Genomic DNA, 13,440 nt, shown 5'->3' with positions numbered 1-13,440 from the left:
TGCATTTTTCTCTCTAATCTTTCTCCTTCCACAAAGGAGCCAAGGTAACTTCGATTTGAAGGTTTATCATACTGTGCTGGGTTTGCCGACCACCTGGGAAGGGAGGGGGCCCACTGAGAAGTCAGGTCTGGAGTCCCGTCCCAGGCTCTCTTCCCTGCCCTGCTCTGCATCGTTCGCTGGCCCTCTCTTTTCCCCGCAGGCTCTCTCCATCGCTTTCGTTCTTCCCCTCCCCTCCATCGTCCACCGCCTCTGACCCTCCGCCTCTCCTCCTCCCCTGCGTCAGTGTCCTCTCCCCCCGGCTCGACCTGGAGCTGCCCCCTCTGTACTGGTCACACTTTGTCCTCTTCTCTTTCCCCCAAGTTTTCCATCTCAGTTCAGTGCATTTCTCTTTTCTTTCCTTGTTTTTACTTCCCCGGGGGTCAGGATACTCGGATTCCAGCCTGAAACGCACCCCATCTGCAGTCTCCTCTTGTTGGAATGAACTTGGGCAAGTTCCTGGATTCCCCTGGACCCCACCTTCCCCGTCTGTACGATGAAGGGGCTGGTCTATGTAGGGAACAGCATGACTTCTCATCTCACCGAGGCTTCTGGGCTGCTCAGGGCCTGGACAGGCTTTAGGACCTGTCTCATGGGAGGGCAGCAGAAGGTTCAGAGCCGCGAGCACCCTGGCCCAGACCTGCTGCACTAAGGGCTGCCTCCAGGTTGAAGCCTCAGTGATTCCATGATCCCTTCATTCCTTGGGAAGTAACTGGGCAGTCATCAGAGATGGCAGCCGGTGGGCTTGGGGATGGAAAACCTCCCCCGAAAGGTGTTACTGCTTGTTTTCCCTCAAAGGGAGTCCGAGCGGGTTGGGAGAGGCAGGACCCTGGGGAGGCAATGGTGGGAGTTGAGCCATAATAAGGGGCCCACCCTGGGGATCCAGGACTGCAGGAGGCACGACCACACCGGGGGACAGAGACGAGGGGAGGCCAGAGCTGGGCCGATGCCCAGAGGTCTCGGGGCCGAGCTCTGTGCCCAGGACCTAAGGAGAGTGAGGCCACCTGGATCTCGAGGGGCTCCCCATCCAGGGGGCATGCGATGCCCCCAAGTTGAAAATGGCCCTCCTGGAAACTGGAAGGAAGAAGAGAAACGGGAGAAAGAGATGGTGGGAGAGGAAAGGAAAGGGGGCAGAGAGTGAGTGGCCCAGAGTGATGGACAGCAAGGAGGGAGGGTGATGGACAGCAAGGAGGGTGATGGACAGCAAGGAGGGTGATGGACAGCAAGGAGGGAGGGTGATGGACAGCAAGGAGGGTGATGGACAGCAAGGAGGGAGATGGACAGCAAGGAGTGGGAGGGCCTAGCTCCATCCCCTGGGCGGTCACTCTCAGACACAGGAGAGGCTTCTTCCTAGACATGTACTCCTTGGCAGGGAGGAGCTGTCTGCTCTGTCTCCTGCCCAGCAGGCCACCTCAGTCCCGTCCACCTCCATTGCTGCCACCCAAGCACCGGCATCAGGTGAGGGTGGATAACAGGGCGCCCCCAAGATGCTCGTGCCCGGCAGGCGCTGGGGACGGAAATCCTCCCTTGGGTCTCCCACGCCCCTTCCTCTCTCTCCCGCTCACCCCTCCATCTTTTTCTCCAACTGCCTGGCCTCCTACCCCGAAGCCCTGAGTCCTGGTCGGAGGCGGTGGGAGGACCTGGTACGGGAGACAGAGGCGGTATACTGGGGCGGGGCGGGGTGCTGCCCCTTCATGGGGGCCGGGCGCCAGGGGAGCAGGCTTCTTATACATCTATTATCAGTTTCCCATGGTGGGGCAGTGATGCTGGGAGGGAAGGTGGGAGGTGGGAGATTCTCTTGGTCCCCGAGGGCCTGTGACACTGCCCACTGCCGCCCTCCGTCTACACGGTCCAGATCCTCGGTCGCTGTCTGCTTCTGTTCCCAGTTATCCCAAGTCGTCCCATCTGTCTGGCCTGTAGTTTCCTGGAGTGTGTTTCTGTCTGTTTGTCTGTCCGTCTGTCTGATGTCAGCATCTCAGCTTCTCTGGGAGGAGCCCCCTGGGTGCCTTCAGACGTCCAGTAGTCTGCGTGTCAGTCAGTCTGTCTGTTCTTGGCTTCCTGGGGGGATTCCACCCCCAGATACGTTTTCTCCCATCAGACTCCCAACATCCCTGTTCCCAGCCTTATCCGTGACCTTCCCAGCCCCTCCTTTCCCTTTGACCAGGCATCCCCGCCGCCAGAGAGCATACCCAATCCCTCCCCCACCCTGCCCCCGAGTCACTCTAAGGAGGTGCCCAGGTCAGAGGCCTTGTGTGCTGTGAGAGCACACGGTGGCTGGATCGCCAGGCCCTCAGGGCCACGCTGGGGAGAACCTGGGCTGGGCTCTGAGACAAGCCAGCCCCTCCCACTGCTCAGCCTGGGTTCCCACCAGCTCAGCAGGGCCCCGGCCGAGACGGCCTCCTCTGGGGTTTCCAGGGATAAGCCAGGTGGTCTCTACAGGGGGCCCAGTAAGGACTCCACGCCATCAGTCAGAGCTCAGGGTCAGGGTCTTTGGTGTGTGAGAGCAGGGCTGGCCACCTCCCTCCTCTGTACCTGGCCAACAGTGACCCAGGTCAGCAGAGCCTGAGGTGCCACGCCCTCCCTGTCCCCACCCAAGCTGTGGGGCTGAGCGAGAGTCCCCTTCCTGAGCCGCTGGCCTCATCCCCGGCGAGTGGCGGCCCATCACCCCTAGCGCCTCTGATCAGACGCACAGAGACCAGCTGCTGCAGCCTGAGGAAAACCCTCGGCCAAGGGAGACCTGGGGGTCCAGGAGAGACGCTTGCCCCTCCCAAAGCCCCAGTCCTCGGGGTGTGTGTGTGGGAGGGGCTAGGACGGCCTTCCCCAGCTACCCAAAGGGCAGCCCTGGGGGATGGGGTCAGGAGAAACTCTGTCTTGGGACACGGAGCCTGGGGGGAGCGAGGGATGGGCACAGTGGGCCAGGGGACGGGGTGCAGTGGCGTGGTTATGGGGTTGGTGAGGTCTCTGAGGCTGGACCACCCGTGCATCGCCCCAGGCACACAATCCATGCTCCCCCCCCCCCCCCCCCCCCCCCCCCCCCCCGCTGCCACTAATGACAGGGCTTTATTCCGGGCCACTGAATAGGCCAGTAATCACAGCCCTGCTTTCCATCCATGGGCTCTCCTCCCTCTGGGGCTCTCAGTGACGTCAGGAACAATGACCCTGGAGCTGGCCGCTGCGTCCTGCATCTAGAGAAATAGTGGCCCATTTGTCTCCGTGGGTGGCAGTGGGGCCCGAGAGGAGGAAGGCTCGCTTCTGTTAGAGTAATGACAGGAGGTGGCGGGGGAGGAGGGGTCAGGAGGGGGCCACTGGGCAGGAAACAGAACCACCCCCAGCCCTGGGGAGAGGGAGGGTCTGGGGGGGCACGCTGCGTGTTGGGTCCTTCCGCTAGAATGGAAGAGGCCTAATATTACGGAACATGCCAGGGCCGTGTCACTAAGCACTCAGTACTTTATCTCGCTTCATTCCGTGTGACAGCGCTGTGGCCATTTGCAGATAAGGACTGGACGGTGGAGAGAAGTTTGGGGTCTTGACAGAGGGACCCCTGCCAGCTAGTTTTGGAGCCGGAAGGTCAGCCCAGGCTGAACTCCGACAGGCAGCCGCGTTCCACGGAGCTGCCGCTGGGATTTTCTTTAGCAGCATAGGAGCAATCCTTCCAGCCATTCCATTTGATCCTAAATAACATCTATTTTCTCTGATTATAAGTTATACTGCTAGTTGTTGGAAATGTGGTAAATGCAGAAGTATAAAGAAGAAAATAAAAATGGAAGGCAGTCGTATAGAATGAACCACCGTTAATATATTAGTGTGCAACCTGCCAGGGTTTATTTTTCTAGGCTGGGTTTTACATTTTCTCCCCAGGAAAGAAAAAACGATTTTATTGCCTGCCCTTCCCACGCAGGGCACTGTAGCCAAGGAGAGCCTGCCGCCCTGACCAGTCCCTCCTGGTGCCCCTGCCCCCATCACCTGCCAACCAGCCAGGCCGGGGGCCCTGCTTGGGACCCCTGAGGAGGGGACACCCAGCCAGGAGCGGTGTTGCAGGGAGAGCCCTGCGTCAGCAACCACCGCATCTTGTCTCCCCACAGCGGCCGGAGGCCTGATCAATGGACCAGCCAGAATTTACTCAGGGATCACAGAGCAATTAAATTCTCAAATCGATACAGTTTAGGCTTCAAACAGCTGGGCTCGGGGGCCACTGAGTCCTTTCCGGCTGCATTAGTCGCATCCAGGCTCCAAGGCTGCTGGGAACCCTGCCCCACCCCCCGAGGAAGTGGGGAGGGTCATTCTGGGGCTGCAGAACTGCATGCTCTTCTCCAGAGAAGCACAGAAAGGCCTCAGCTTCCCTCGTGGCCCTGGGTGGAGGCAACGCAGGGGTGGAAGCAGGCCCACCCGGCCTGCCCGGCCACCAATCTCTGGGGTCCTCGCATCTTCACATAAGGAGGGCCACGGGCAGCAGAAAGGCCAGGGGGGAGCTGTCCCATCTCCGAGGAGACCAGAGATTCGTTTCCAGAGGTCTTTGCAGGGGTTGGGGTCCTGCACCCTGAGCCAGGGCTGTGAAGACCCCCAGAGTGCGCTGCCCTGGAGTGGAGCCCAGGAGGGAGCCCTGGGGGTTGAGGACCTCCGTCCATGGTGGGCGCGGCAAACTGCCTTCAGCGCAGAGCAGCGGGCGTGGGGAGGGGCTGCTCCTCCATCTTTGCGCTTTGTGAGCAGATGTGCCCCCTGTCCTCTGAGGGTCCCCGTGTCGTCACAGCAGAGTCCAGCCCGGCCGGCTCCATACCAGAGGGTGACCTCAACGGAGGTGGCAGAGGAATTTGGTCCTGGAGCCAGGGAAGTCTCTCCCCTGTCACTTTACCCCTCTGTGCTCTTTGCCTCACCTGTGTCTTCCCTGCCAGACCCTGGAGACACAGAAGACAAAACAGATGCTGTCTGGGTGGGGACGTCCCCCTAACTCAACGGACAACAGGAAAGCTCTGTCCTGAGCTGCTGTCTGCCGTTCTGCTCTGTGGGACGTGGGACTCATGTCTGGAACGATCTCCTGTGTGCCTTTCCTCCCAGGCCTGGCCATCCTCCGAGGTGGTCTCTCCCAGGACCTAGGTGGTCACCAGAGGTACTCAGGAAACGCACCTGCCCAGGGGGCGGTGCCTGGGCCGCCATGTGAGCCAGGCCAGGCTGGGCCCGCCTCCAGACAGCCCGCTTCCCGTCAGTCAGCAGCATGTTTGGAGCAGGTTAAAGAATCCCTCCTCCCTCGGTGTTTCTATTACATGTCCCTGCACCCGCCAAAGGGAAGGAGAATGCTAGCTGCCATGTGCTGAGCGCTTGCTGTGTACCATAGACACGGGTATTATTTAATTCTCACTGAAAACTCATAAAATGTTGTTATTCCATGTTACACACACGCAAGCTGGGGCTCAGAGGTGATGAATGACTTGTCCACGGGCCGTAAACCCGGAAAACGGCACAGCTGGGACTTGAACCGCGTCTGTAACGGCTTCTATCACGGGAGACAAAAGAAGGGAGGGGTTCGCTGGTGCAGGAAGTGAGGTGTGGCCGCCACCCTGCACAGCCCCTCCCGGAGAACCTGGCTCTTGGTCCAGGGACCGAGCAGTCGGGGCCTTTCCCTGCCACGCCCCTCCCAGCAGGAGACTCAGGCAGCCTTAGGTAACTACATCAGCACAACCGGACCGAACAGAGAAATGACTAAGAGAATATTTTTAGAGGAGGAAAGCTCTAGGCTTTATTATTTAAAGAAATAAACATGGGAGTTCCCTGGTGGTTTAGTGGTTAGGATTCTGGGCTCTCACTGCCGTGGCCCGGGTTCAGTCCCTGGTCGGGGAACTGAGATCCCACAAAAAGAGAGAGAGAGAGAGAGAGAAATAAACATAACCAAGATAATACTTCCAGAATAACAAAATGAAAGCTATCACAAGGATTGGTGTTTATTAACGCAGAGCGTTGTCCAGTTTGGGGGGAAACAAGTTCTCGTTCCATTTGCTGAAAGCTTCTTGCTTGAATCTTTTGGATACTCTCGTTTCGTTCCCAGGAAGTGTGGCCTCTCTTCGCAGGCCTAGAGATTCTTCTAACCTCACTGTTTCCTGTGCTGTCTTGTTTTCTCCTCTGAAAGGTCACCTTTGCCTCTTCATTTATCTTGTAACCGATAGCACAACTATGAAAATGACATAATTCCAATAAGCATTTCTGATGGATGACAGAAAGAGTTTTAAATGCATTTCCTCAGACCCCCAATGAGGAAATAGTCTATCGCAGGAGGGATTGCATGAGATCAGGCATTCTTCAAGAATTTACTGCCTTTGAGAGGCATTGGAATGGTTTAAGAAAGGAGATTTTTAGAGATAACTTTTGTGACGATTAAAAAACAAAACAAAACAGGAAAGACAGCTGTTGGTGAAGGAAGACGTGTTTTTCTGTCTGGAGCCAGGAGAAGTGTGGCGGAGCACAGAGAAGGGGTCCACGGACTCGGAACCACAGGCCGTCAAGGCGGCAGAGAACCAGGAAGCCTTGGCCCTTTACTGCCCAGACAGGAGACCCAGGAGAGGAAGTGCCTCACCCCAGGTCTCCCGCTGGTGATGCTGGGGTCACGCGGAACAGGGAGGGCTAAGGCCACCCGACAGCGCTGGTGCCCCCCCCCCCCCCCGCTGCTCTAGGCCTCAGTGGCCTCAGCTATCACATGGGTGGTGGCCGGTCTAATCCCCCCAGTGATTCTATACGACGGCAAGGAGCTGCCCTGGCCGGATGAGGCATCCACATCTGGCCAAGGGACCAGGAGCATTTGCAAAGCAGGATGAAGCAAAGTGCTGTGACCTGAACAGGAGCGCCTGGGTGGAGGCTCGTGGGGAGGAAGCAATGGAACCTGAGTCAGAGGAGGGCTGGGAGGGTGGCTGGCCACGGGGTTTCTTTCTCCATTTCACTTACTGTGAAAACACAAAAGGCAGTTTTAAAGGAGACCAGCCTCACCTCACAAGCACGATCCCACTGCCCTCGCATGACCACCTGTCTCGTTTCCATCCCCGTCGCCTCCCCAGGGCGCGGCCTGGGAGCTGGACTGGGCCCCCGGCAACGAGGAAGCGTTGGGTGTCAAGCCAGCCTCAGCCTCAGCTCACTGTATGCAGCGTCCGCCAGGTGACAGGCTCCTTCCCACCCTCCACTCCACCGATCCTCCCCACAAACCTTCAAAGTCACGAGGGCGAGAATCCCTGCGTCCAGTTGTCAGCCGAGGAAATGCTCAGGGAAGGGCAGCAACTTGCTCAGGTTCTGGAGGTTAAGACAGAGCCCGTACAGACAGAGGAGCGGCGGGGTGCCTCTTTCTTGTCACTGTTTGACGGGCCTGGGGCCCCCTCATCCTGCCCCCCACCCCCCACAGGCTGGCGGGAACTGGTGTGGGCACTGGGCTCTAAGTCTAGGCTGTAGCCTTGCAGGTTTGGAGAATCAATTAGGTGTCTCTGTGGTTCTTGGATTCCAGGGGGACTGACTCACCAGAAACAAATTCATGAGAGACTGATGTATCACATTAGTATGAATTTACTAATTCGTAACAAGAAACGATTCTGGTAAACAGGAGACTCTTAATTACTGACCAACGAAGAACTCTGCAATACAAGGGAATACAGAGAATTCCCTTTCTTCTCTGAGGGCGGAGAGATGAGCACCAGATTCTGTGGATTCCCTTCTAGGTCGGAAAGGAGGAGGGTGACGAGGTGGGATAGGAGTGCCTGGGCTGGAAGGTGAGCTCAGGAAGCCTTCAAGGAAGCACGAGGATGCAGCGCAGCTGAGAGCATGGACAGAGTAACTCACATCCAGGTTCAAGTTCTGGCTTGGCCGCTTACAAACTCTGTGACCTTGGTGCAGTTACTGAAGCTTTCGAATCCGCGATTTTCTTATCTGTCCAATGGGGACAACAGGGTGATGGGGAGGATTCAACAACATGACGTGTGCAAAGGTGTCTGGTATATAGTAGGCACTCAATAAATGCTAGCTGCTTTAAAGCTGGATTTTTCAAGAGCACAGAGGGAAACATCAGTTAAGATCCAGGAGTCCCAGGAGAAGGGGTCTAGAAACTCAGGTGTGACTGAGAAATACTTATAAAGAGTGGGCCGACTCCTTCAGGGGATGGGGTCCCAGCAGGAGCCCCTAGTATGGGAAGCAGGAGGGGACCCACTACCCTGCATCTTGCTCAGGGTCGTTGAGCTGTGCCCTTCAGGGAGAGGGTCCAGTCCCTCCTTTGGACAGCAGGCGATGGCATGGGGGAGGGGGCCGCTTTCACGTGTTTCTACTCAAGCCTAGCCTGTGACACACAGAGTTGGCTGGAGAGGGAACAAGAGAGAGAAGCAGGGCTGGGTGGGGGGCGTGACTCAAGAACTGAGGGACCAATTTGGGGAAGAGATCAAAGAAGCTAAGAGCCCCGATGAATGACAGTCAAGCAGGGCCAACAGGCCTGGAGAGATTTTCTAGACGTCAGGGCCGGGGAGGAAATCATTTAACCCAGCACTGGGCTGTCACAGTGCAGCGAGGATGCGATTAAGGGCAGAGACATTTTATCAGGAACATCTTCTAGCCAGACGACAGCTTGGCTTCCTCTTAAGAGGAGGAGACAGTTTAGACCCCGCAGGGAAAGGTTTATGGCCTGGCACTGACCACTGCCCTGCCTGGAAGGGGGTGGCTCCCCATGCTGGGAGCTCTGGAGCTTCTCCCCAAAGCCATTGTGTCCCGCATTGCTGGCCCTTCCTCCCAAACACTTTTGGAGATGACCCGTGAAACCCACAGGCATGTGCGAAATTGCCTGGCCATTCTGATACTGTGAGCTTGGAGTGGTTTCTACTGAAGCAAGAAAGATTGAAGCTAGACATTAGGAAGGACTTCCAGGAGGAAAGGTGAAGATAAGGAAGGTGACCATAAAGAAACAGGCAAGGAATCTTGCTCCATAGTAACCTGGCAGATGTCTAGAGCAATGTCCTACCCGGCTGGTGATTCTGCCATTTCCATCTCTTGTGTCACAAGACTCCTGGTTTTTGGCAAGCACACACCTGAGTGACACAGGCACCTGTAGGCCATCAGAGACCTTTCCCCCGATGTGGGGTGGAATGCGAGGAGGTGGGAGGATAGCCTTCCCTGAAAATGGCTCAGGACCAAGGAAACGTAGGAAACATCTCTGCTGGGTGAGGTAGGGCTGGTTTGGGTGGACCTGGAGGAGGGAAATGGAGAGACGTGGTCTCATGCCCCGCCTCTGGGATGGGCTGTCCGCACATGGTTTGTGTGGGCCACCGTCACAGGGCTGTTGGAGGGATCCAAGAAGGACCAGATGAGGTCTTCGCTCTCCAGGGAGAGCACAGCAGCCCAGAAGCCAGGGAAGCACAACAGGCCCAGATTAGGGGAGGAAACCTGCATTTACCGAGCATCACATAGGTGCCAGAGGCTTTATGGTCATTGTTTTATTAACTCTCCCAGCAACATAGGTATCCCCACCTTACACAGGACGAAACGAGCTCAGCGGAGTTGAGGAACTAGCCCAGCTCCACACAGCTAGTGAGAGGTGGGATTTTAACCACAGCCGTCTGTCTGGTTCTTTTATTTTTTTATATAAATTAATTATTAAAAATTAAATTATTATTACAAATTTATTTATTTATTTTTGGCTGCGTTGGGTCTTCGTTGCTGTGCACGGGCTTTCTCTAGTTGCATCGAGCTGGGGCTACTCTTAATTGCGGCATGCGGGCTTCTCATTGCGGTGGCTTCTCTTGTTGCAGAGCACGGGCTGTAGGCATGCGGGCTTCAGTAGTTGCAGCACGTGGGCTCAGTAGTTGTGGCTCACAGGCTCAGTAGTTGTGGCGCACGGGCTTGGTTGCTCTGCGGCACGTGGGATCTTCCCAGGCCAGGGCTCGAACCCGTGTCCCCCTCATTGGCAGGCGGATTCGTAACCACTGCACCACCAGGGAAGCCGGTGCTTTTGCTTTTTATCTTATTTGACAAAATAACATGTTGTAAATCCTGAAAAGGAAAACGATGGTTGCTACTTACATGGGGCTGAGAGCATCTCATATACATTACTACTGCGATCCTTTCCTAGAGAGGAAAGTAAGGCCCAAGGAAGTTAGGAGACTTGCCCAAGGCCACACGCAGGTGCATGGCAGAGCCTGGCCGCCTGGCGCTGGGTCTGCATTTGTAACTTCTGCCGTGCTGTGCTGACACCGCCTCGTGTGCTCCCTCCTCTCAGGGACCCCAAAGGCACTCACACCCTTGACCTGGCTGCCAGCGGCTCACAGGCTGACGCTTCTCCCGAGTCCACCTCTGCCAGCCTCACCTGGCATTTCCGTGGGCTATTTCTGCATGGCTCCGGACGGTCCCCACGGTGCCTTTGGAAATCGTTACCCATCTGGCCACACGGGGCCAGAAGCAGGGCTCCTTAGGGAGCAAGTCCATTATCTCACTCGAAAGCCCTCCTTGCTGCAGGAACGGGCACAGCCTGGCTGCGTCAGAGCCCTGCCATCTTTCCAGTCCGGCCTGGAGCTGGGGGCTGGGGGCCGTCCCCTGGGAGGGCCTCCTGCCCCTTCCTGGGCTCTGCTAGACCCTGAGAGCTCCCGAGCCGCCCCCGCCAGTACGAGGCGCACTTGGCAGTGCCCCTGCCCAGCAGCCAGTGCTGCTTATGCAACATGACAGGAGGAGGTTCGCCCCTAAGGAGAAGCTGGGGACGATAAACACAGATCCAGGGCAGGCACTCCTCCGAGGAGAGAAGGAGGAACCCGCGGGTACGGATGGGCTGTTTCCTGAGCTGGGTGAAGCGAAGGTTCTTCTCTGAACCTCGCGTGCACGTTATTCGTATTTGCATGTATCAGATCGTTCATGATAAAAGGAAAACGTGGACGACAAGCCAGAGCTCACTAGCTGTAACCATTCAGTGCAGCTGTGAGGTGACCGTGGGGTGTGTCAGGGACAGAGTACAGGCCACACTTTTGCAGCTGCAGCCTCAGGGTGGGTGAGATGGGAATGTGGGCAGACACGGGAGGTGAGAAAGCCCGAGGTGTATTCAGGGGCTCAGAGGGGCACGCGCTTGGGAGCTGTGTGCGGTGTGTCAGGCGGCGAGCGGGGCGGGCGTCCTTAGAGCCTGATTTTGCTTCCAGATCCACGTCTACTGGGAGGAAAACAAACGCTCAAAAATATTAGGCTTCCAGGGGCAATGAGATGGCGTTAGTCCGTGTGGCCCAGCTTGTGAGTCTGTGAGGGAGGCGTCCTGAGGAAGCTTCTAGGTGAGGCCTCCCTGGTGCTGGCGTCCCGCCGAGGAGTGGGCTACGCAGGGGCCGCTTCCACGTTGGACTCTGGGGCCCCACCGTGACTGGGCCTGGGTCTGGGGAGGGCACAGGCCCGGAGGAGGAGTGTGATGCCTTCAGCAAGAAACCCCCCCAGACAAAGCAACTCAGCCAGCACCTTCTGGAGCAGCCGTTTAGTCAAAGCCTGGAGTCTCCCAGGAGCCGCCGGGACAGACAATAACTCACTGTCTCGGGGCCTTGGGGTGTGTCACAGCCAATGAAGGCAGGGCAGCCTCCACAAGCGGACAGCAGGGAAGACACGGCCGCCCTCCTCCAGGGCATCCTACCGTGAACTGTGGCGTCCAGCTTGGATAACGCGGGGTCAGGGAGGCGGCGAGGATTCTGTTGTGGCCCTGCGTGTGGTGTGAACAGGAAGGTGCAGGGCGGCCGGCATCTCCTAGCCTGTGCTTGGAATGGGCGGCGAGTGAATTTGTTCCTTACGCTGGCCCTCTGTTCACTGCAACCTCTCCCCAGTACCATCTGGGACACCCAAGGACACTTGACTCCCCTTGCTTGGCCTTTATTCTGACCACCTGAGATCACTTTATCGATTCAGGAGAGGGAGAGACAGGAGTGTTTTAGTAAAGGCTGAAAAATCTTGAGATGTGAGGCTTTTTGTTAGCTTTTGTCTGGAAAATGCCTAGTTTCTTTGTCCCAGAAGCGCTTTAAGAAAGGCTGGCAGAGACCGAGATAATCTAGTGCAATTGGTCAGGCCCTCTGGGGGAATCTTCTAGCCCAAGGAGTCCTCCAGCCTTCAAAACACTCCTGGCTGCGTCTCTGGTAATTGCTGCTCCGGCCTTTGCAGGGAGGGGAAGTGGCCCTGCCTCCCCGCCCATCACCCGCACCAACCAGCCGCAGGGGCTGGGCCTCCAGGCTCCTCCTCCTGCCTTTCTCTGCCTTCGTGCCAGGACCTGGGGGCCCCCTCCCCTGAAGTCTTCCCCTCCCCAGGCATAGCACCCCCCTCCCTGGCCCTCACAGGCTCTGCAGTAGCTCCTGTCCCCTCAGCTCCTGGCACCGGGAAGGGTCTGCCTGGAAGCCCGGGGAGGACACCTCTGCCGGGACCAGCTCCCTGCCGGGGGCTGCACAGCTGCCCTTCCTTCTCCCTCATCCTTCCTAGGGACGGATGTTCCACGGTGGCCAGCACACCAGCCTAGGAGGCCACTTCGTCTTCCTCACTCTCTTGGAAAGGAGATATTCACACCCCCATTTTGCAAATGAGAAAACCGAGGTGCAGAAAAGTGAAGTGTTTCGCTTGAAATCACCTGACTAGTGAGTCGTAGGACCAGGGGCTCCCTCCACTCAAGCTCTCTTACCCGTGAGCGAGGGTCCGTCGGTTTTGAGGGAGCAGTGCCGGTGTCTGAAAGCCCTCGTTCCCTCTGGATGACCAGAGCTGCCTGCAGCGCTTGGCGCAGCTCTCAGCATAGGGACAAAATCCATGATCCTCCCTCCAGGAGAGCGTCTTCAGCCCGATCCGCGGAGTCTGTAAAGCCTCTGAAAGTGGAGGTAAAGCTTGGCGTGTATGAAATCACGTGCATTTTCTGGGAAGAGAGTCCAGAGTCTTTATCAAAGACATCCGGAGCCCAGAAAGGCTTTGCAGGTCTGGGGGCAGGGAGACCAGGGTAATCCTGGCTGACAAGGAAAAGGAAGGAAAAAGAAAAGCTGGGTCTCCATCGCTGACTGGTGCCTCTGGGAAGGAGATTCTGAGTTCAGGGTGCTGGACGCTTGCTGGAGGGTGTTTGGGATCAACACCCATGGAAGGGAGGGCAGGAGCACGGCGTGGGGCAGAGAGAGAAGTCAACCCGTGTTGCAGGTCCACCAGGAGCCTCGGCTAATCCCACGGGGGCTCTGGAGGGAGAGTGACCTAGCCAACCCATGTTGGGTCATACGGCTGAGCCTTTATGTCCCCTCTTTGTCAGCTGTTGGATGCAGATAGCCCTGGGGAGGATTTGACTTTGGCCCAGTAGCTCACTGCAGTTCCTGAAGGAACTGGGGTGGGGGGCAGCTGACAGATGAAGGCCATCTTCAACAGCACCTCCAGAGCTGGGCAAGCAGTCCTTGAAGCAGGGTCTGGGTGGTACACCACCAAGCTCAC

The 13,440-nt window shown here is 57.2% G+C and overlaps 1 protein-coding gene across 1 annotated transcript in view; it reads left to right on the top strand.

Moving 5' to 3' along the window:
- Positions 1–13,440, top strand: part of IQSEC3 (IQ motif and Sec7 domain ArfGEF 3) — a 94,115-nt gene that overhangs the window by 30,567 nt on the left and 50,108 nt on the right. The window lies entirely within an intron of this gene.

The sequence above is a fragment of the Aethalodelphis obliquidens genome, unplaced genomic scaffold (genome assembly GCF_003676395.1).
Source record: "Aethalodelphis obliquidens isolate GAN/ISIS:26980383/991018 unplaced genomic scaffold, ASM367639v1 scaffold83, whole genome shotgun sequence".
NCBI lineage: Eukaryota > Metazoa > Chordata > Mammalia > Artiodactyla > Delphinidae > Aethalodelphis > Aethalodelphis obliquidens.
Note: the sequence above shows the minus strand (reverse complement) of the source record. Positions and strands in the feature narration are given on the sequence as shown.